The sequence below is a fragment of the Littorina saxatilis genome, linkage group LG9 (assembly GCF_037325665.1).
Source record: "Littorina saxatilis isolate snail1 linkage group LG9, US_GU_Lsax_2.0, whole genome shotgun sequence".
Taxonomy (NCBI): domain Eukaryota; kingdom Metazoa; phylum Mollusca; class Gastropoda; order Littorinimorpha; family Littorinidae; genus Littorina; species Littorina saxatilis.
In genome coordinates, this window is record NC_090253.1 from 47,391,020 (window position 1) to 47,414,534 (window position 23,515).

Sequence of the window (23,515 nt, forward strand, 5' to 3'; positions counted from 1 at the left end):
AGATGCTATGATTTTGCATTTCTGTCGGGGCTGCTTACATGTAACACGGCAGGGTGTGTGTGTGTGTGTGTGTGTGTGTGTGTGTGTGTGTGTGTGTGTGTGTGTGTGTGTGTGTACCCATGTTTCCACAGGTTTGGTTGCCTAAATCACCATAAGGCAACCATCCACACGTGGATGGCAACCTAAACTCTGGATGGCAACCTAATTGTGTGGATGCTCGCTTCATTTAACACCGTTAAATTGACTTTTTTGACGGAAAGAATGTCATAACAATGTTCAAAATGACATTCTTTCCGTCCTCTATAGGCGACGAAATAGGTCAAATTTTGTGCATTTTTTAGTGCAAAATTCTTCGATGCCGGAGCGAGTACTGCACCCAGTGCTGTTGTAGTGCAAGTGCACTAGAAAGGCACTACACCCAGTGCCGCCTCTTAGGTAACCATCCACACTTTAGGTATGTGTGTATGTGTGTGTGTGTATGTGTGTGTGTGTGTATGTGTGTGTGTGTGTGTGTGTGTGTATGTGTATGTGAATGTGTTAGCGTATTAGCGTTTTAGTGCGCGTGTCTGTGTGTGTGTGTGTCTGTCTGTGTGCGTGTATGCGTTTTGTTTGTTCTTTGAATAACATTGTTTACAGTTTTGTTGGTATCAAAATGATGTTTGACTTTTATTTGATCTTGTATTCTTAATTATTATCTTGCATATGTTTTTTTCTTTTTTTCCATGTAATTTGTTTGTCTTTGTCTGTCTGTCTGCATGTCTGCCTGTTTGTCTGTCTCTCTGTCTATATGTCTGTCTGTGTGTCTATCTATCTGCCTGTCTGTCAACTGATAATCTTTTTAACATTATTCATCCATTTGTTGCAAGTCATACACAATTGTTCCAGGATTGCTGTGTTCTTGCAAATTAAAAAGATGGGGAAATCATTTAACATATTTCTTCGCTGGGGATTTGTTAAAGACACACACCTTCCCGTCAAAACAGTTCGACACACTATCTCAGATCAGGTCAGACTTTTACATGGAATAAGACCATTTCCCTCCACTTGGTCACATACGAAAAATCAGCCTGACCAGATCTGAGATGGTGAGTCGCACAATAAACACTGGCAGGAGTTCGTTTGTTTGTTTGTTTGTTTGTTTGTTTGTTTGTTTGTTTGCTTAACGCCCAGCCGACCACGACGGGTGATATCAGGGCGGTGCTGCTTTGACATTTAACGTGCGCCACACACAAGATAGAAGTCGCAGCACAGGCGTCATGTCTCACCCAGTCACATTATTCTGACACCGGACCAACCAGTCCTAGCACTAACCCCATAATGCCAGACGCCAGGCGGAGCAGCCACTAGATTGCCAATTTTAAAGTCTTAGGTATGACCCGGACGGGGTTCGAACCCAAGACCTGGCAGGAGTTCGTCTTCAACGTAATACTTGTTTAGCTTTAAAATAAAAGTTGATACCATTTGAGTGATAAGTGTAATGCCAAGAAACTCCTTTAAGAATCACAATTTATTGTGAAAAGGTCTAGTCAATACAATACACAGTAGACAAAAAAACTGCACGTTCTGCAGTTCTTGTCTTGAAACTTCCCGGATGATTTGAGTATGCAGAGGGCGGGGCCCTGTGCCTATAGCTATTTAAAGAAGATTGCGTGCAATTGCTTGCTATTTCCGAAGGTCAAACTACCTATTACAACGCTAGCTGATATTTGGAAAGTTAAAACAAATCTCTGATAAGGTTATACATGAAAGGTTTTGCTGAAACAGCATGCTCCATGCGCGTACTTCAGTCAGTAACAAAAAAAGAAACGGTCTTGGGCACTTTCTTTATTTCTTGTTCGTTTATTTGATTGTTTCTTGTCATTTAAATAATTTTTTGTTGATTTCTTTGCTTGTTCATTTCTGTGGGTTTTATGTTTTGATTTGTGTATGCTGTTTTTCCATTTTGGTTTGGATGCTTGCTTTCATGACCATTTTTGTTTGTTTGATTTTGTGTGCTGTTTGTTTCTTGTTGTATGGCTGTTTTGTATTTTGTACGTGTGTGTGTGTGTGTGTGTGTGTGTGTGTGTGTGTGTGTGTGTGTGTGTGTGTGTGTGTGTTAGTTTGTTAGTGTGTGTGTGTGTGTGTGTGTTTGTTAGTGTGTGTGTGTGTGTGTGTTAGTTTGTTAGTGTGTGTGTGTGTGTGTGTGTGTTAGTTTGTTAGTGTGTGTGTGTGTGTGTGTGTGTTAGTTTGTTAGTGTGTGTGTGTGTGTGTGTTTGTTAGTGTGTGTGTGTGTGTGTGTTAGTTTGTTAGTGTGTGTGTGTGTGTGTGTGTGTTAGTTTGTTAGTGTGTGTGTGTGTGTGTGTTAGTTTGTTAGTGTGTGTGTGTGTGTGTGTGTGCGTGTGTGTGTGTGTGTGTGTGTGTTAGTTTGTTAGTGTGTGTGTGTGTGTGTTAGTTTGTTAGTGTGTGTGTGTGTGTGTGTGTGTTTGTGTGTGTGTGTGTGTGTGTGTGTTTGTTTGTGTGTGTGTGTGTGTGTGTGTGTGTGTGTGTGTGTGTGTGTGTGTGTGTGTGTGTGTGTGTGTGTGATTGTTTGCAAATGACAAATCAATAGTTTTCCATCGCTTATTCCCTTTTTTCCTTTTCTCCGTTGTAAAGAAGCAAACGTGCAAGCATTCACGGTGTATGCAATATTCAACAATATCGAAACACTGGATGACAATGCAATATGATCAGTCATAGAAGCCATGCAGCCATCGCGAAGAAAGAAATCTGTTATCCTTTGATTGTCGTCAGAGACAGATTATATGCAGTATTCACGCAATCATTGATTTTGTTGATATCCGAGTCAGAACAGAAAGCGGAGAAGACACATATTTGCACTCATACGCTTTTGTGTGTGTGTGTGTGTGTGTGTGTGTGTGTGTGTGTGTGTGTGTGTGTGTGTGTGTGTGTGTGTGTGTGTGTGTGTGTGTGTGTGTTTTAGCGTACTTTAACCTTTCTGCATTTGCCATTTACGTCTTCCACAAAGCTAAGCAGACAACCCAAAGAGTAACTCGAAACTATTTTAATTTTAGCGAAAGTTCCATTTCAGGTGAAAAATGTGTGGAAATTAGTTCTACATATAACACATGATTGTTTTTTTCACGAGGCAGCGACTGCGATTTGAAAGGTGAGTCGGTATTTATTCAGTAAATACCTAAAATATAAGAATTAGCATACTATTGAGCCACAAACCAGGGGGGCTGAGGCGGTTGAGCTTAAATATAAGCTGTAATGTAAAGAGAGAAAAGCTTTAAAGAGTATATTCGGTCAGCGTAGCAAAAGGTGTCAGGAATTCCAGACTGCATACAAATCTTCCTGTTTGTAAATATAGCTTCGCTCTCAACAGTCGGTTCATTAAACCGTACCGGTATTCATTTTAACCACCATTTTGTTGTTCTACTTTTTTCCCCAGGCATAATGCAGAAGGAAACATGAAATGTATGATGGGATCTATTTTGTAGATATTGCTCAATGCACCATGATTCAAGAAACAACAACGATTGCCGGTGATAGTGTGTGTGTGTGTATGTGTGTGTGTGTGTGTGTGTGTGTGTGTGTGTGTGTATGTGTGTGTGTGTGTGTGTGTGTGTGTGTGTGTGTGTGTCTGTGTCTGTGTCTGTGTCTGTGTGTCTGTTTGTATGTGTTTATGTGTGTTTATTTTGTTCTGTTGACCACGACCACAAATTTTCCCAATAAACTTCAGTCATACTTCGCAAAACTTCACTTCAAAATTGCACTTGAACAAAGAAACCCTAGCAAACATCGGCTGCGTTACTTTTAGAATTAGGCCATTGTTAGGAATCGAAAATGACTCCATTAAAAGGGAAATTCTTTTGTTCTGTTTAAATTGCTTCGCATTTCGTCACGCGCCCGGCTTGAAACACTGAATAGACGACAGTCAAATCTTCAATCAGTTTCATTTGTTGACCTTCGTGTCAGTGACACCGCTTAATCCCAGAACAAGCTTTCACGACAATCTGAGCTTTTGTTCGTAACATTTAAAACTCACCAGGTGAAAGTGTCAACTTACAGAATGATAGTATAGAACGATAGTCTTAGTCAGGTATTCCAATTTAACGGATGGTCGCAATCAAGAAAGTTAAGAAGAAATTCCAACCAGGTGGAAATTAAAAACTATGTGTGGTATATCAAACATGAATAAATGAAGATGTTGAAATAAAAATCCTTAGCTGAATGAGTTCACATACGCTAGATCCAACTGATCACTTTAGGGTTGCACCATCAGCGGTGAGCAGAATTAAATGCACATAGAATAAATTTGATTCGGATTTCAGTTTTTTTGGATGATACACTTAGGATGAAAACTCTGGAAGTAAGAAGATCTGGCCAGGCAGATGGGATACAACATCATGACTCCTTCCTGTGCAGAGTGCACATTTTTATTATAAATGAATTGATAAGATTGTCACTAGTGTTTGTTAAGAAACGAATTCGTCATAAACAACAACAACAACAACAACAACAACAACAACAAGAACAACAAAAATAACAGCAGCAGCAGCAACAACAACAACAACAACAACAATGACAACAACAACAACAACAACAACAAATTCACTCACATTTCTTTCTTTATTTGGTGTTTAACGTCGTTTTCAACCACGAAGGTTATATCGCGACGGGGAAAGGGGGGAGATGGGATAGAGCCACTTGTTAATTGTTTCTTGTTCACAAAAGCACTAATTTCCAGTACAAAGGACTTAACATTTCTTACATACTGCTTGACTAAAATCTTTACAAAAATTGACTATATTCTATACAAGAAACACTTAACAAGGGTAAAAAGAGAAACAGAATCCGTTAGTCGCCTCTTACGACATGCTGGGGAGCATCGGGTAAATTCTTCCCCCTAACCCGCGGGGGGACAATTCACTCATAGCATAGCATTACAACACAACAACAACAACAACAACAACAACGACGACAACAACAACAACAACAACAACAACAACAACAACAACAACAACAACAACAACAACGACGACAACAACAACAACAACAACAACAACAACAATAACAACAACATCAACAACAACATCAAATTCACTCCGCATATAAGGAAAAACAACAAGAACAACAAGAATATATTACGGCACATATAATAATAATAATATAATAATAAATGAGCATTTATATAGCGCAACATCATAACTTTACAATTATGCTCTTTGCGCTTGACACATTTAAAATTAAAACACAGTTATACAAGAATTTACATCTACATTCATAGTCAACAACGCTTAATTAAAAGCATACACCATCAAACATACATACAAAAGATTCTTCCACTAACTAAGTAATAAAAACATGAATAAAATAGGTAGTGAAAACAAGGAAATACCAGCTGAATACCCTTAATCAAACAGAACATGTTATCAACAATACTGAAAACAGCCCTAGATGTTTATATACATTATCACATTATCACTAAAACAACAAAATTGATACACTACATGTAGCCTACTGTTGGACTGAGAAAACAAAATCAGGGGTTGTATTTCTTGAAGAGGTGCGTTTTAAGTGCTCGTTTGAATGCTTGGGGTGACAGAGTGGCGGATGTGAAAGGGGAGAGAATTCCATTGTGTGGGTGTGCAGAAAGTAAAAGTGCGTTGTCCGTATGTTTTGGTTTTGGTGTGTGGAATGGTGAGGATGCGACAGTCAGAAGAGGCACGGAGTTGTCTTGCTGGAGAATAGACGGTGAGGAGTTCAGAGAAGTAAGCAGGAGACGAGCCAGAAAAGAAGTTAAAGCAGAGGGTGGACAGTTTGTAGTCAATGCGGGCTTGAATAGGTAACCAGTGCAGTGTGTGAAGAAGTGGTGTTGCGTGATCTCGTTTTCGTGCTTTCAGAATGAGGCGTGCTGCCGAGTTTTAGACTTTTTGTAGTTTATGCAGGAGGTACAGAGGACAGCCAGAGAGAAGAGAGTTGCAGTAGTCAAGTTTAGAAAGAACAAAGGCACAGACAAGAGTGTTAGTTGTTTGAGAGGAGAGTGTGTGGCGAATGGTGCTGATCTTACGAAGCTCAAAATAAGCTGCTCTACAGACTAAAGATATATGTTTGTTAAGGGTCATGTCAGATGAAAGGGTGAATCCAAGGTTTCCAGCTGATGGTGAGAAAAGAATGTTGGTGTTGCCTATTTGAACAGAAACAGGTTGGGGAGAGGGAAATGTAGTGTTCTTCGTTTTGCACAGTAAGACTTCAGTCTTATCATCATTCAGCTTAAGTTTGTTATCGACCATCCAAGATTTAACATCAGTGATGCATGTCTGAATGGTCTGGATGGCGGAATGTGTCTCTGCAGGGGGACTGGGTTTATACAGCTGGGTGTCATCAGCAAAAGACTGATTTAAAACAGAATGGTTTTGAATCAGTGTGGAGAGGGGCTCAGTGTACATGATGAAAAGGATGAGACCGAGTACTGAACCTTGAGGAGCGCCGAAAGAAAGTGGGGCTGGAGCAAACATCTGGCCATCGACAAGCACAGCCTGAGTCCTGCCAATGAGATAGGACTCAAGCCATGCTAGCGGTGGACCGGAGATGACGTACAGAGTCTGAAGTCTATGGAGAAGCGTGACATGGTCAATCGTGTCGAACGCTGCAGAAAGGTCAAGTAGGATAAGCACTGACACATCACCACCATCCAGAGCAGACAGAATGTCACTGATTACTTTAAGTAGGGCTGTTTCAGTACAGTGAGAAGGGCGATAAGCGGACTGAGAGTGCATGATCAAATCATGGGTGTTCAAATTTGACAATAGCTGCTTCAAAACTACCTTTTCAAAAACTCGAGAATTAATTCGATCTTAAATTCACCACTCGAAACCTTTGGAATGAATACAAAGGAAATAATTTACAAGATGTTAGAGTTCAGAAAATAAAGAAAAAGTTGAAATGTTGTAAAAAGGTTAGAAAATCTGTTGCCTGCTAAGAGATTCGAACCTTCGACCGACTGGGCAGCTTACCCGGCTCACTGTCCAATTCCAATTTCTAAAAAGAGAAATTTCGACTTCGAGTTTTACACGCGAGTTCTTGAGCATGGGGATCAGTATTGACTCGTCGATTTTCGAGTTGCTCCGTTCGTATATGTATGTACTGTACGTTCTTTCGATCTCACTGTTCGAGATAAGTTAAGTAGCTAACTGCCCCTATGCTCCCGTTCACCACGTATCAGTTTGGAAAGCAAAATCAAAGAGCATTAATTTCAAGTGTAACCAACATTATGTTTGAACTCCATCTCTGAAATACATTGATCAATCACCGAAAGGCGCCGACGTCATTTCAGAAAAGGATTTCCCTGCCCAGAATTCCAAACGGTTTTTGAGATGTTGAACATTTTGTTCGGGACGATGACGCCCTATGAGAGGTTTCTATATATATATATACGACTTGTGTCTGTCCGCGATGCCAAGCCAAAGTTCTCGATCGATCTTTTTCAAATTTGGAGGCCATATTCAGCAGCGCTGAACCGATTTTGGTTTTTCTCTGGATCCATTCCCAGTAACTCTTCCTTATCTTCTCCAGTGTTTTCAGCGTTTACCTCCCTTCCTTCGTGTGGCGTCAATCCATATTCCCGTTTCTATTTTTAGAAGGTCACTGTCGACAACGCTCAATCCATATTCCCGTTATACTATTTTTAGAAGGTCACTACTCTTCTCCAGTGTTTTGCGCGTTTATCTCCCTTCCTTCGTGCGGTGCCGGGTAATCGGCTCGACTTTTTCCCGGCGCAGCCGTACCCGGCGAAGCGGGTATTCATCCAGTATCATATACAGAGAAGCACGTGCTTAAAAACCTGTGTACATTCAAATACATTATGTTCACCTCAGGGCATTGCTCAAAGGCTAACGCAACAGTGTTCACCATCTCTGTTGCCAGAAATTATATCTAAATGTTATGTGTCTTCGATATCTTTGAACGAGATCGTGTCGATGTTAGAGAACAGAGAAACAATAGCAAGAACTTTGCATTGCAGAGACACGCAGACTGTAGAAGACATAATATACTAAGAATTAAGCCGAATCAGTGGGATTGCATGGCTATACAGAAACACATTTCCTGGCACTTGACCTCTGCAGGTAAGTGAGGTGACAGGAGTATGTGAAACCGACACGGTTGGCCTAGTGGTAAGGCGTCCGCCCCGTGATCGGGAGGTCGTGGGTTCGAACCCCGGCCGGGTCATACCTAAGACTTTAAAATTGGCAATCTAGTGGCTGCTCCGCCTGGTGTCTGGCATTATGGGGTTAGTGCTAGGACTGGTTGGTCCGGTGTCAGAATAATGTGACTGGGTGAGACATGAAGCCTGTGCTGCGACTTCTGTCTTGTGTGTGGCGCACGTTATATGTCAAAGCAGCACCGCCCTAATATGGCCCTTCGTGGTCGGCTGGGCGTAAAGCAAACAAACAAACAAAGGAGTATGTGAAGTACCACCAGGGAATCATTTCGGCCTTGTTGCAAGCGCAGGAAAGCAGAAACAAGTTCGGTGACAGATTGAATTACATTGACTTTCACAGGCCCCCAGTTGAAACTTCTCGGTGAGGATCGTGAGTTGACGCCCTCCCTCAAGATCTGACAAAGTGAGCCGAATCGTGAATGAGATACGACATCGATCAAACAAACAAGGACGTCTCTTTTTTACCCTCCCATGTAAGTTAAATCTCTGACTTCTAAAGCTATGCGAAGTTTGAGAAGACGTCATTAACGCGAATAATTGCGTCACGTGAAAGTTCTTACACTTCTCCCGAGGAATTAAAAAGAATGTCGAGAAGAAAATAAATGTGTCTCGATGATTAAGTCATAATTATTAGCAGATGAAAAATATTTGTAAGGGGCAAATTATACCTGCGCAGAGTCAGCGGCGCTGCATGCTGCGATTAGGATTATGAGGAGTACTTGGCCTGTTTTCTTTTCACGCAACGTATAGCGGGCTGAAAAAAAAAGAATTACCTCAATAATCTGCAGTGCGTCGTCTATGCCGCTGACTCTGCACAGGTATAATTTGCCCCAAAGATCCCCGCCAGGCTGTACATGTATTTGGTATCGTATCTCATCAAAAGTAGGAAGGACTGTGACTTAAAATGGTGTTCACCGCGAATCTGCAGTGCAAGTGCAATAGCAGCATAAAAGTCGCTTAGGGGCTATATTCATAATTGCACGGAAACGATATTGTTGTGTAAGCACCCATTACAACAAATGCGAACAAGGTTACACTGAACTCAGAAGGCGTTTTTGTGCAGCGCACAGTTCTTCGTGGCTGCGTGTGTATAAACAGACAACTTCAAGTCGGTGTACTTTATATCGCACCGTAGCCTCGTTCTCTTATCAAATCAACATTGCTGATTTTGCGTTAGTGTGTGTGTGTGTGTGTGTGTGTGTGTGTGTGTGTGTGTGTGTGTGTGTGCGTGTGTGTGTGTTTGCGTGTGTGTGTGTTTGCGTGTGTGTGTGTGCGTGTGTGTGTACTTTATATCGCACCGTAGCTTCGTTCTCTTATCGAATCAACATTGCTGATTTCGCGTTAGTTTGAATGTGTGTGTGTGTGTGTGTGTGTGCGTGCGTGCGTACGTGCATGTGCGGGCGTGTGTGTGAGTGTGTCGGTGCTAAAAAAAACAAGTCGCGTAAGGCGAAATTACTACATTTAGTCAAGCTGTCGAACTCACGGAATGAAACTGAACGCACTGTATTTTTTCACCAAGACAGTACAGCTTCGTCAATCCCCGCGAGAAGGAAATTGCTCACCTCCCACGTGCAAAACGCAGTGAAATTAACACGCCAGAATAGCGCGGTAGCGTATTGTGCTAAGCATAAAAGCGCGCTTTTCTGTATTTTTGTTAACTTTCGGAGCTTGTTTTGAATACAACCTATCATATCTATATGTTTTTGAAATCAGGAAATGATAAAGAATAAGAGGAAATCATTTTTGGATCGATTTCTTAAATTTTAATCGTAAGACTAATCAATCTATTTTCGTTAATTGTGATCACATTTTAAGAGTAAACATGACATATGTATATATTTTTAGATTCAGAATGTGATGAAAAATACGATGCAATCAATTTTAAATCAGTTTGCAAAAAATTGATTTTAATGACAACTTTAATGAGCAAACTCATTAATTAATTTTTAAGCCTCCAAGCTGAAATGCAATACCAAAGTCCGGGCTTTGTCGAAGATTACTTGACCACAATTTCAACCAATTTGGTTGAAAATTGAGAGCGTGACAGTGTCGCCTCAACTTTCACGAAAATCCGGATATGACGTCATCAAAGACATTCATCAAAAAAATGAAAAACTTGTCTGGAGATACTATACTCAGGATCTCTCATGTCAAGTTTCATGAAGATCGGTCCAGTAGTTTTCTCTGAATCGCTCTACACACACACACACACACACAGACACACATGATACACCACGACCCTCGTCTCGATTCCCCCGTCTACGTTAAAACATTTAGTCAAAACTTGACTAAATTTGTAAAAAGCTACACATAATCTGATTTTGTGAAGTTTAATGTTTTTTCTCATCTAGAAAGCTCGCCTCACGAGCACCTAAAAATGTCGTCACAGACAATCACAAGTTTTATTTCGCCCCTGAAGCATATTTGTTAAAAAATAAAAACAAATTTTTTTTTGGATTAAAAGACGTATGGACTTTGTACAGACAATATTAAATTTCATTGGGGAAAAAATAACGCCAATCCATGTCAGAGAATGAGAGCAAATAAGGAGACGAGATGAGCACCGCCCTCATAAAGCATGAAAGCTCATTGAAAGCATTGCACTTCAAAGCCATTGCTATGACAAGAGCCGACTTTGTCTGTAGCATGCACTGTTACTCACACGCCTGTAATGAATACAAAAGCAGGCGTTACTGCATGCTACGAAGGCTTTATTTATAACTTCGATCAAGTGACATTTCTGTTTGTTCTACCGACTTTAAAAGAAGAAGAAGAAGAAGAAGAAGAAGAAGACCACACACACATACACACACACACACACACACACACACACACACACACACACACAGCAATTAACTGTCTATTAGGCAATGCAGTTCCACGCATCAATTCACACAAATGGCAGCGCTCTTATGTCCCGCTTAGGAGAAGAAGAAGAAGAAGAAGAAGAAGGCAACACAAAATTAGTATCACAGCACAGTTTCACGTAGCTGAGCGTGCAAACAGACCTCTTCGCGTGAGCGTTGGATATACTTTATATCGCACGGTAGCTTCGTTCTGAATATCGAATCGGTATGGCTCGGTTCTTTCTCTTCTTTTTTTTGTGTGTGCTGAATGTGTGCAATTTAGTCTTACAGCTTTGTGTGCTGTGTTCGTGCGGGAGTTTCTGTGCCAAATTCATGTATGACATAGTCTGTTAGGCTTGGTCATTTTGTCGTAAGAGTCGATGCGGACATATGTGGCGACCAGTTAAGCTACTCGTGGCATAAACTGAAACTAAGGGGAGGAATAAGTTTAGGCAGACGCAATGTGGTTTACTCAGCGTAACGTGTGCAATTTAGTCTTACAGCTAGTTTAGTGTTTTGTGTGCTGTGTTCGTGCGGGAGGTATCAGTGGGCGTGCTATCATTGTTACAGGACTGCGTGTTTCTTCCTGGTTATCAACCGTGGTATGTATGTGTGTCACTTGAATCGTTGGGGGTAACTTGATGAAGAAAAGGTTGCGAATGGGTATGGGTCGTTGAAGAAGAGGGGGGAGGGGGAGGGGCAGGACGGGGGGGGGGGGGGGGGCATATTTGAGTAGAAATAATGTTGAATTTCTCAGGCGATGAGGATACTTTATGACAGCTTGGTTTGTGTGTTTTACTAACGTCAGAATGAACGCACGTAAATGACATCAGGAAAAACTTACTTGCTGGCAAATACACACAGGTACACATGTCCGCACACACCCCAACAGACAGACACACTGGCACCCACGGAAAGAGATACAGACACAGATGCATGCAGTCACACACAGACACATAGACTCAGACGGACAAACACACACACACACACACACACACACACACACACACACACACACACACACACACACACGCACACACACACACACTGACTCACACACTCACATGCACACGCACTTACACATTCTCTCTCTCTCTCTTTCTCTCTTTCTCTTACACACACACACAAACACACACACACACACACACACACACACACACACACACACACACACACACACATAGGTGGTTTTACAGTCATTTGGGGTCGGCTGTGTATCAAAATGCCATCTTGCTCAAAACACAGGCATTTGGGGTCTCTTTTGTTTTACGTGTTAGAAAGTTTCTTAAAACTTCAATGAGCGTTAAATGCCATTTTAAAGTGTGAAAACTCATTTCAGGAAGTTATTACATAAAATGCAACCTCCAGCGTGATTTTTAGAAAAACAGGCATTTGGGGACGATGTTTGCTGTACAGCAGTGAAATGGGGACGTATGTGTACACAAAGTGCAGAGCTACAATTACGTTATCGGTGCTATGAATGTTTTAGGTGTTAGAAAGTTTGTTAAAACTTCAATGAGCGTTAAATGCCATTCTAAAGTGTCAAAACTCATTTCAGGAGGTTATTACATAAAATGCAACCTCCAGCGTGATTTTTTAGAAACAAACAGGTATTTGGGGACGATGTTTGCTGTACAGCAGTGAAATGGGGACGTCCAAAAGTGCAGAGCTCGCAGAGCTATATGAATGGTTTCATCACATACATGGCGCGAGGCGACATATGTTGTGGAAAATTTTACAAATCACGTTTTTGCGCCCGATATTTTCTTGTCATCTCCAAAGTCAAGGGACAAACACGAAATTCCTTGACTTTTGGGGTAGCGCGACTCTGTTAATTTTAAGAATTAAAAAAAAAAAAAAACATTCATTACTAGGATGTCCCATCGTTGGGAAATTCCGGTCGCTTCCTCCGAGTGGAAAGCTAGCAGTGACAGAGTCGCACTACCCCAAGTCAAGGGATCTATTAGTCCTATTTCGCCGTTATCCCAATTCGCCCCCATCCCATTTTGGCGACATTTCTCAGGCCAAGTGTCATTTTACCACCATATCATGTACCATTAGCTCCACATCCCATTTTGGCGCAATCCCGTTTCGCCGTTAGCCCATTTCGCCCCCATCCCATTTTGGCGACATTTCTCAGGCCAAGTGTCATTTTACCACCATATCATGTACCATTAGCTCCACATCCCATTTTGGCGCAATCCCGTTTGGCCGTTATCCCATTTCGCCCCCATCCCATTTTTGCGACATTTTACAGGCCAAGTGTCATTTTACCACCATGTCATGTACCATTAGCTCCACGTCCCATTTTGGCGCAATCCCGTTTGGCCGTTATCCCATTTTGCCCCCATCCCATTTTTGCGACATTTCATAGGCCATGTGTCATTTTACATGCCATTCTAAAGTGTCAAAACTCATTTCAGGAGGTTATTACATAAAATGCAACCTCCAGCGTGATTTTTTTAGAAACAAACAGGTATTTGGGGACGATGTTTGCTGTACAGCAGTGAAATGGGGACGTCCAAAAGTGCAGAGCTCCCGCAGAGCTATATGAATGGTTTCATCACATACATGGCGCTAGGCGACATATGTTGTGAAAAGTTTTACAAATCACGTTTTTGCGCCCGATATTTTCTTGTCATCTCCAAAGTCAAGGGACAAACACGAAATTCCTTGACTTTTGGGGTAGCGCGACTCTGTTAATTTTAAGAATTAAAAAAAAAAAAAAACATTCATTACTAGGATGTCCCATCGTTGGGAAATTCCGGTCGCTTCCTCCGAGTGGAAAGCTAGCAGTGACAGAGTCGCACTACCCCAAGTCAAGGGATCTATTAGTCCTGTTTCGCCGTTATCCCAATTCGCCCCCATCCCATTTTGGCGACATTTCTCAGGCCAAGTGTCATTTTACCACCATATCATGTACCATTAGCTCCACATCCCATTTTGGCGCAATCCCGTTTCGCCGTTAGCCCATTTCGCCCCCATCCCATTTTTGCGACATTTTACAGGCCAAGTGTCATTTTACCACCATGTCATGTACCATTAGCTCCACGTCCCATTTTGGCGCAATCCCGTTTGGCCGTTATCCCATTTTGCCCCATCCCATTTTTGCGACATATCATAGGCCATGTGTCATTTTACCACCGTGTCAAACCACTAGCGCCACATTCCATTTTGTCGCCATGCCGTTTTGCCGTCATCCCATTTTGCCGCCATCTCTATTTCGCGACATTTTGGATTGTGGCAAAAATGGAATTTGGCGTAAACGGAATGTCTTCCTAGTTGAATAACGCAGTATAGTAGTATAGTGAGGCTTGGCAAGAAGAATAAATAAAAAATGTGATGGCGGCCAAATGGGATGGTGTCAAAATGGGATGACGCGCTATTGTTATGACACGGTAGTAAAATGACGCTTGGCTTGTGAAATGTCGCGACAATGGGATGGGGGATAAATGGAATACGGTGAAACGGCATGGCGGCCAAATGGGATATGGTGTCAAAATGGGATGTCGCGCTTTTGTTATGACATGTTAGTAAAATGCCCTGTCACGTAGTCTCAATCCAAATTGGAAATCCATAGCATCATCATTATAATCATCCTCATCTCATTAATCATTCAAAATTATAAATTTTATAAAATGACGCTTGGCTTGTGAAATGTCGCGAAAATGGGATGGGGCAAAAAATGGGACGGCGGCAAAAATGGGATTGCACCAAAATGGGATGTGGATTAGCCACTAGATTGCCAATTTTAAAGTCTTAGGTATGACCCGGTGTGACGTTTTTATCTTTCGCCGTGTTGATATTTCGATTTTCGGCCTCGTTGATCTAGTATAAACTCTACACTGAACAAAAAAACCACCCTTCGATAGTACTGATGAGCGACCTTGTGTACCTTACATTCATGGGGCCAAATTTGTCCAACCAATTATTTTATTTAACTTAGAAATTTGATTCATCCTAAAATGTTTCCCTTCTTACTCAAGGGACGTAACCACTCGGTACACGTTTTCGAAGAATTCGATTTTGGGAGTGAAATCTATTTAATTTCACAACCAATTTTCTTCACATGCAAGAAACTGACATGCTTTTCGTCCATAAATAATTTCCCTTCTTAATTTTACCAGGAAACAACATTTCAGTCTCGAGTAAATATCGAGGGGGAAATATGTACACAGGCGAAAGATGAAATCGTGACACCGGCCGAGGTTCGAACCCACGACCTCCCGATCACGGGGCGGACGCCTTACCACTAGGCTAACCGTGCCGGTTTACCCTTGAGTGACAGACGGACAGACAAAAGAATATACAGACAGACCGTAATTAACACAAACACACACTCAGCAGAGCAAAGCGGTATGACACACACACTCAGTAGAGCAAGGCAGTATAACACAAACACTGAGTCTGATTTATGAGAATGAGAATGAGGGAGAGAGAATTGTATTGAATTGAATTGAATTAAATTGAATTGAATTGATCTTTATCTTAACACTAACAGAATAAGAAATGCTAAAATGCTCTTTTTTTCATCCCGCAGACAGTCAAAATTCTAATCAAAAACAAGGAAAGAGATAGAAATAAAAGGAACAGTTATGACAGCTTTACAGACAGACAGACAGACAGACAGACAGACAGACAGAAAGAGAGACAAACAAGTCGCGTAAGGCGAAAATACAATATTTAGTCAAGTAGCTGTCGAACTCACAGAATGAAACTGAACGCAACGCAACGCAGCAAGACCGTATACTCGTAGCATCGTCACTCCACCGCCCGTGGCAAAGGCAGTGCTCGTGGAATTGACAAGAAGAGCGGGGTATTCGTTGCGCTGAGAAGCATAGCACGCTTTTCTGTACCTCTCTTCGTTTTAACTTTCTGAGCGTGTTTTTAATCCAAACATATCATATTTATATATTTTTGGAATCAGGAACCGACAAGGAATAAGATGAAAGTGTTTTTAAATTGATTTCGAAAAAAAAAATTTGATAATAATTTTTATATATTTAATTTTCAGAGCTTGTTTTTAATCCGAATATAACATATTTATATGTTTTTGGAATCAGCAAATGATGGAGAATAAGATAAACGTAAATTTGGATCGTTTTATAAATTTTTATTTTTTTTTACAATTTTCAGATTTTTAATGACCAAAGTCATTAATTAATTTTTAAGCCACCAAGCTGAAATGCAATACCGAACCCCGGGCTTCGTCGAAGAGTACTTGACCAAAATTTCAACCAATTTGGTTGAAAAATGAGGGCGTGACAGTGCCGCCTCAACTTTCACGAAAAGCCGGATATGACGTCATCAAAGACATTTATCAAAAAAATGAAAAAAACGTTCGGGGATTTCATACCCAGGAACTCTCATGTCAAATTTCATAAAGATCGGTCCAGTAGTTTAGTCTGAATCGCTCTACACACACACACAGACACACAGACACACAGACAGACAGACACACATACACCACGACCCTCGTTTCGATTCCCCCTCGATGTTAAAATATTTAGTCAAAACTTGACTAAATATAAAAAGAAACAAACAGACAGACAGACAAAGAGAGAGAGAGAGCCAGAGAAAGAGAGAGACAGAGAAACAGAGACATAGAGAGAAAGATAAACAGACACACAGACACCGACAGAAAAGTTGTGTGAAGAGCAGCTCAGCTGCTCTGCAGAATTTGTCTTACATTTTGGAAAGTTTTCTGACGATTTGGACGTGAAAACGAGACTGAACCCATGCAATAATTTTTTTCAAAACTGCTCCGAAACTATCCCAAAATCAAGTAATTAAATGACATGTTGTTACTGTACGATAACTAAGTCTTTCAATCAATCAATCAATATGAGGCTTATATCGCGCGTATTCCGTGGGTACAGTTCTAAGCGCAGAAATTTATTTATTTTTTATTTTATGTTTTATTTTATGCAATTTATATCGCGCACATTTTCAAGGCGCAGGGATTTATTTATGCCGTGTGAGATGGAATTTTTTTACACAATACATCACGCATTCACATCGGCCAGCAGATTGCAGCCATTTCGGCGCATATCCTACTTTTCACGGCCTATTATTCCAAGTCACACGGGTATTTTGGTGGACATTTTTATATATGCCTATACAATTTTGCCAGGAAAGACCCTTTTGTCAATCGTAGGATCTTTAACGTGCACACCCCAATGTAGTGTACACGAAGGGACCTCGGTTTTTCGTCTCATCCGAAAGACTAGCACTTGAACCCACCACCTAGGTTAGGAAAGGGGGGAGAAAATTGCTAACGCCCTGACCCAGGGTCGAACTCGCAACCTCTCGCTTCCGAGCGCAAGTGCGTTACCACTCTAACCCTAACTAAGTCTTTCCGATTTATTGTCATTCTAACTTGTTTTATCACACTCGGAAAATATCACACGCAAAATACTATCAATCAATCAATCAATCAATATGAGGCTTATATCGCGCGTATTCCGTGGGTACAGTTCTAAGCGCAGGGATTTATTTATCATTTTTTTAATCTTTTTCATTTTTTATTTTATGCATGCAATTTATATCGCGCACATATTCAAGGCGCAGGGATTTATTTATTCCGTGTGAGATGGATTTGTTTTTTTACACAATACATCACGCATTCACATCGGCCAGCAGATCGCAGCCATTTCGGCGCATATCCTACTTTTCACGGCCTATTATTCCAAGTCACACGGGTATTTTGGTGGACATTTTTATATATGCCTATACAATTTTGCCAGGAAAGACCCTTTTGTCAATCGTGGGATCTTTAACGTGCACACCCCAATGTAGTGTACACGATACTAGCGAAATTATTTTTTTTTGTTTGTTCTATAAAATGTGACATGCTTTAGGCTGTTATATACTACATTATAACCGAGATGATGTTTTTAGATCAAAATATGATAGTTTTTCTGAGATGGTGCAGACAACGTTAACCCTCATATAAATTAAATGTATTCCATGGTGGAATCCTGCTTGCACAATCTAATCTATTCAATCTAACCTAATCATAGGCACAATCAATAGAATCAAAATCACTCACTTTTATTTTCTTGCCTTTCTGCTATTCCTCCCGTCTGAGAAAGATCACCAAAGTCATCAAAATCAGGTATTTACCACTGTATGCAACAAGTCTCACAAACTCGAATTATCTCTCTTGCAAACTGACAGATTTAACACCCGCACCATATGATGTCTGACCGGACAATTGCTAATTTGTAAAAAAAAAAGGGGGGGTCCTTTACGTCCTCACAGGAAATTTTCCTTTTAGGGACCTGAGTTGATGATACGCTAAAAGAAGAAAAGGAGGGAAAGAAAAGGGCAAGACCAAGCAATCCCGACCGTGATAGGACCCCGGCCCCGCTCTCCATGAATAAGGGAGGGGGGTGGGGCAATGAGAAATATACTCGGGGATAATTTTTCCTTTATATGCGTTGACTTCCTAGGGGAAGGACAATTAAAAACATGGATTTTTAATTCAATTTTAGTTTCGTTAAGAAAAAGATAAAACTCAGGACCACCTGTTAGAAGGTTTAAAAGTGACAACATTGTGAGAAAAATATAAAGAACATGCGCAAAACGTAATACTGATCTTCTATAGGGTAGTAACATTTGGATACATCATTTCATTGACGCACGCATGAGTTGCTATGCGGCATTTGTTTATTTTAAATAGGATAAAAAAGATCTATCTGCGTTGTCCGTCGACCTCCCCGCCACTACAATAGTCGCAGGGGAGGCGACGTCACATTAGCAGTATTAACTGAGAGAGGAAACAGCTATCCTCTCGTTTATATAATCATGTTTTTATGTTTATTGTGTAATCCGAAAACAGGAGTTTAAAACCATCAGGAAAAAAAACAAAAAAAAACACGCACACGCCCGCGAGGTGGGGCAATGCCCTTCCCTCCCTGCGAGCTGTGTGTCCCCTTTGTTTAAGTTAATACCGTTGACAAATGACGATCATATATTTATGCTGGCTTTATTTTATTTTGCCCCCCATTTAGGGAGTCCAGAATTACAAGGGACTTACAGTGATTTTTTAATTGTGAGAATTTCCTCAGACGACAGATCTCTGCTCCCCGCGAGAGCGCTGAGGGCCATGAGATAGGTGTCTGGTTTAGGGACGGACACTTTATTTTTTGTCACAAAACAGTAGGTATCCGTTAATAAGTTGATGAGAGCCTCGGGGCTCTGCTTCTGCCTAGCAGTCACCATAGAGGTGAGGCAGAGCTCCAGGTAGCCTCTCAGGTCTTTTTCTTCTGGTTTTTGGGTTGTTATGAACACAAAGTCTCTGTGACTATCGACTTTTTTGAGGACTTTTGCTAATTTGCGAAACGAACTAACTTTATGTAGGCCACGACCTCTCAAAGGGGTGAGAACCGTGTCAGTGTATTAACCAATCATATGAACACCTTAATTGTCCGGCACGTGCGCTCTCAAAATCCACTGACCAATAGCCGACGAGAACGACATCACTGCAGGACGGTCAAGTCATGCAATCCAATTGGGCGGTGTTTATGATGCTCCCCGTGTCGACCACTGTTGCGTCTTCAAATGTCCAGTGTCAATTGTATTGGATGATTCTCAACGCCCAATACCAAACGCTTATAACTTTTATCAACGCAACTTTTAACTTGTACAGCCCCACTCCCGTCATCCTCCCGGCCCCACCCCCACACACCCAGCTTTTTCTTAGCGTACAACCACCTCATGTCCCAAATAGAATCTTATTCTGGGGACACAAATAGAAATTTACATACATTCAACTCGTGGTCAAAACAACGTTTATGCTTGCGGCCATTGTCACCTAGGCGAGACCATGAAATCTTGGCGAAAAATGTTTAATATCTTTATTGTACAAAATAAAACAAACTAACAAAAACCGATTTTATCTCACAGAATATTATCAAGCTGTTCTCGCAACAACAACAACAACAACAACAACAACAACAACAACAACAACAACAACAACAACAACAACACCACTTCAGGGAGTTATTCCATAAAAAATGCATGGATGTATAATTTCTATTCGATTTTGTTTTCGCTGTGTACAAAAGGAAACAAACAAACTGACAATAACCGATTTTATCTTACAGAATATGATCATGCTGTTCTGGCAACAATAACAAAAACACTTAACAGAGTTATTCCATAAAATCGCATGGATGTATTATATATTTTCTATTCGGAAAAAAACCACCCGAATGTTATGCTTAAAGTATTCCCATACACGTTTTAGGATTGGACATGAAACGGTTACCGAAGGTGCTTTTCCTCAGGCCCGTACAGACACTTCGGCATGCTTGAATTCTTTGACATTCAACAAGGCTTGAGTCGGTTTCGTGTAATCCCTTTGCCTAATCAGTCAAATTATACAAGTCATAAAAAATGTTCCCGGCAGATATCAAACCATACGTGCAGAAGTATCGTCTGTTTCTCACGCGGGCTTAAAGCTTAATTATGATCAAAGCACTCTCTGAATGGTAACATGAAAGCACAGCTGTTTAATATTTTCACACACACACACACGCACACGTGCGCACGAGAAAACATAAGACTTTCATAAGTAATGTGATTAATCAACATGAAATAAACTTTTTTGTTGGCTTCTAGCGTGAAAAAGCGCGTGGGTGGCACGAACATTTTCATAATAATAAACATCACCTTTATCACAGACTTATATCCCATTTCGTGACACCTACCACTACTCCACTACATCAAAGGATGTCTGTTGAGATAATCGAATGGTTCAAAACTTTCAAACCTGCGCGCATATTCTAAGCCGACTAACACATAATAGTCAAGGACGTACATCATAAAATGGTTCTCAGTGAAAACTTGACCGAGGGCCATTTTACGACGTCCTTGACTAGATAGTGTTTATGGCCAAACCAAGCACAACCCGAGTGTGTCAAGTGCATTGCTTCTTGGACAATGTAAAGAACACCGAAAGTACTTCAATGCCGTTCTCGAGTTACGTTGACTTTTACAAAGGTTGCAGCTGACACGGCTTACGTAATCCGGTTTCCTGGTCATGTGTGTGAAAATGTGTCCATTAAAAGCATAATCTTTAATTCATATATTATTTCAAAAAAGATGTTAAAACTAAGGACCACCTTTTGTTAAAAACTTTAAGAGTGAAACGTTATGTGAAAAATAGAGAAACTGTGGCCTATTATGTGTTTTCGCCGGTAGGTGTCAATTGGCAGGCCAGGCACTTAATCACGCTTGACTCCCCTCCGCTTAAGCGGCAATCGTTTAGCAAGCGCCGGTGTCTGCTTCAAGAAAGCCCTTCACACCCAGATTAAGTGAGGGAACATCGAATAGTGACATTTTTCGATGTGATTTTTCGATTTCATAAACAACAATTTTGAAAAATAATATAAAAGAGATAAATATTTTGCAAATACCGTATCTGGGTGGTCTAAATCAGGCTACCATAACTGTCTCGTTGTATGCCTTTTTTTTCTTCCAAGTATATACAACTATTGCAACAACAATAAAGAGTTAACAGGCAAGTGATATTTAATTTAGAAATGGAATACGCTTTAATTTAAAACAAAAGCACAACGAACAAGATGTTTTAATTTATTTCGCTCCAAGTCAAAATTTAAGCAAAACATCTAAATAGTTTTAAATGCGCACGGAGGAATGTAGGATTACCAAAACCGGCAAAATCAACACTGGGCAAAACTTGATTTAAAAGAACGCCCCCCCCCCCCCCCCCTGTAGAATGTGCACTGCTAGATGCGTTGGCGGCATCCCATCCTGCCTCTCCCAACTTGCCGTATCCCAGTCTGCCTTACCCAATTTGCCGCATCCCGGCCTGCTGCTTTGTGTGTGTTAGTGCGTGTGTATTTGTGTTTGTGAGGCAGGGAAAGAGAGAGAGAGAGAGAGAGAGAGAGAGAGAGAGAGTGACTGAGAGAGAGAGAGAAAGAGAGAGAGAAAATAGAGAGAGAGAGAGGGGGGGAGACAGAGAAAGAGAGAGAGAGAGGGGGGAGAGAGAGAAAGGGGGAGAGAGAGAGAAAGAGAGAGAGAAAGAGAGAGAAAGAGAGAGAGAAAGAGAGAGAGACACACACACACATACACAGAGAAAGAGAGAGAGAGAGAGAGAGATGTCAACAAAATCAAGGAAAAGAAAAGCCTAACAAAGAATTTCAAGTGCCAGGCCTTCCTCAGCGGCGTTTAATTCTGCGAGACGCCAATTCATGCATCAAGTACTAAGCAACACAATACCATAGTTAATTCTGTTACGAAACACAAAGCAAATATTTCAAAGATAAAATCTACAAGACTTGACTAAAATTAATGTAAAAAATCAACAAGAAGAAACAGAGGCGAAAACAGTATTTGACTTTCAATGAAACCTGCGCGCATATTCTAAGCCGACTAACACATAATTGTTAAGGACATCATAAAATGGTTCTCGGTGAAAACTTGACCGAGGGCCATTTTACGACGTCCTTGACTCGAGTGTGTGACGTATTCTCATATGCGCTGCTTCTTGGGCAAGGTAAAGAACACCAATACTTCAATGCCGTTCTCGAGCTACGTTGACTTTTACAAAGGGTACAGCTGACACGGCTTACGTAATCTGGTTTCCTGGTCATTTGTGTGAAAAATCTGTCCGACAAAGAAAACTGCCCAACGAATATAGATAACTCGGTCGAAAAAAATACTACCAGCAAAATATCTAACCCCCCCCTCCCACCTCCGCCGAAGAAAGAGCACGGGATTCAATACATGATGATAGTTATTAAACACAAAGCAGTTGTAGCTAGGTTCAAGGCAATCACAAGATAGGAAAGCTTTCGAGTCATCGACAATCATTCGGAGGTGTGTTTTGGAACAAATGTTGGAGAAAAGGGTAAATGTCGGCTTCTTTTACAGACACTATCTAGTCTTATGTTTCTTATTTGTTTGACCCTCTTAGGATTATGGAGTTTTATGCACTGCCTTTTATAGTTAACTAAACTTTTGTATTTGAATTAGCCCATTGCAGTTGGTGTAGGCCTTAAGCTTATTTAAATCGCTTGTCCAGTATTTAATTTAGTTCTCAATTTTTGTATGAACTCAAATGTTTAGTGTTCTTAGTATGTCTTGTTAGGCTAAGTTCTATTTAATCAGAGTATGTTTGCGTGTGCTTATACCTAGTGATATTGTAAAGCGCATAGTGCTTTTCGTTATGCGCTATAGAAATCTCCTTAATAAATAAATAAATAAATAAATAAATAAATAAATAAACATTCAAAACTGTGTAAAATGGTCGAACTGAAGTTTTTGCACAACAAATATGACCATAACAATTATTTCTTAAACTCAAAGTACTGGACAAATTAACCCCTTCGTTGTGAAGTTACACACGCGCAATGTCGAGACAAATTCATCAAAGACATGAACGCAATCATCCATGGAAAACGCGCTGATCATGCCTGTAAGGGCTGTTTTAAAG

The 23,515-nt window shown here is 40.8% G+C and overlaps 1 long non-coding RNA gene across 2 annotated transcripts in view; it reads left to right on the top strand.

The window, feature by feature from the left end:
* Positions 1 to 11,125: 11,125 nt before the first annotated feature.
* LOC138976284 (uncharacterized) overlaps positions 11,126 to 23,515 on the top strand; it is a 50,477-nt gene continuing 38,087 nt past the window's right edge. Inside the window, exon 1 of one of the 2 annotated variants that reach the window (XR_011458937.1) lies at positions 11,126 to 11,275. This is a non-coding gene — a long non-coding RNA (uncharacterized lncRNA). Of the gene's footprint in view, positions 11,276 to 11,339; positions 11,652 to 23,515 lie in introns of those variants that run through there. The other variant, XR_011458936.1, reaches the window with a different exon arrangement.